Here is a 1,124-nt window from a genome sequence, read left to right as displayed (position 1 = left end):
GGACTCGTAGTTGCCTGCAGTTTGACGGTTGTTGATCTTTGTGTGTGTCTTCTCTCCCTCAGGCCTGACGATCAGGAGACCTTCCTCTCTTTGTCTACCAGGATGTCAGAGCACCAGAAACAGCTGGCTGACCTGCCAGACACAATCAAGGTACGACACAACACACACACAGTATGAGATCGCATGACCCAAACAGAAAAAAAGAGTCTACAGCCACATTAGCGGCTCCATGAGGCTGCACGGCACGGAGCTAAAATGCTAACAATGACAACAACAAGCAGATATGTTAACTGTATGTATTCACCATCTTAGTTTAGCATGTTAGCATGCTACCATTTGCTAATTAGCACTAAACAAAAAGTAGAGCTGAGACTGATGGGAATGAAATAATATTTTTTTTAATCTTATTCAATATTTGGTGATAAATGAAATGCTCTGGACAAATTAAACTCTGACCTGATGATGGCACCGGATGAAAAGTTAAAGGGATCACTGAGGTTATCACAGTTCATCCTGAGAGGAATCATGTCACTGAAAACTAAAAGCATCAACCTGCTGGTGGCGCTGGAGGAAATGTCAGTGGGGTTCGTCCTGGGGAGATTATGAATAATTTATCCAGGTGTTCACCTTCTTGTATGAACTCCTAAAGGATTAAAGTTGAATTTGATGTGGTCAGACTTTAAGAAGTCGCACACCCACATCTCATCATCTCCGTCTTTTGTCTGTTTTCTCTCTCAGATGTATCCTCATCCAGATGTTGTCGAGTGCTGCCTCGTTCTCCTTCACTTCACCAAGTCTTCACCGTCTGTCTCCGAGTCCCTGCAGCAGGAGGCCAAAGACCTGCTCCGTAAATACGCATCAGTGCCGCCGGTCCTGAAAGCCGCCCAGCGATTCCTCACCTGAGCCTCTCACTGCGAGACTAAAAGAAGCACTTCCACTGTACAGCTGTTTGTTGAATTAAAAAAAATCTTTAATAACAAGATGATGAAACATCCTGAGTCAGTTTGATTCTACATCCAGATGTGCGTGAGAGAGGCCGAGTTGTGCGGCCTGAAGCTGGAACAGGAGCAGCAGGTCACAGCTGAGTGATGTCATTTGATTCAACGAAGGACTCCAGCTTGTTT

General features: G+C 44.9%; 1 long non-coding RNA gene across 1 annotated transcript; it reads left to right on the top strand.

Annotated features, from left to right (window-relative positions):
• Positions 1 to 61: 61 nt before the first annotated feature.
• On the top strand, positions 62 to 982 carry LOC147820185 (uncharacterized). Its single transcript, XR_015437452.1, has 2 exons — positions 62 to 150; positions 739 to 982. It is a non-coding gene; the product is annotated as an uncharacterized LOC147820185 (long non-coding RNA).
• Positions 983 to 1,124: the final 142 nt, after the last annotated feature.

The sequence above is a fragment of the Seriola lalandi genome, unplaced genomic scaffold, assembly GCF_002814215.2.
Source record: "Seriola lalandi dorsalis isolate HSWRI2012SDOR001 ecotype SW California unplaced genomic scaffold, Sedor1 jcf7180001979022, whole genome shotgun sequence".
NCBI classification, from domain to species: Eukaryota; Metazoa; Chordata; class Actinopteri; order Carangiformes; family Carangidae; genus Seriola; species Seriola lalandi.
The sequence above is the reverse complement of the archived record's forward strand: the minus strand, read 5'-3'. Positions and strand labels throughout refer to the sequence as shown.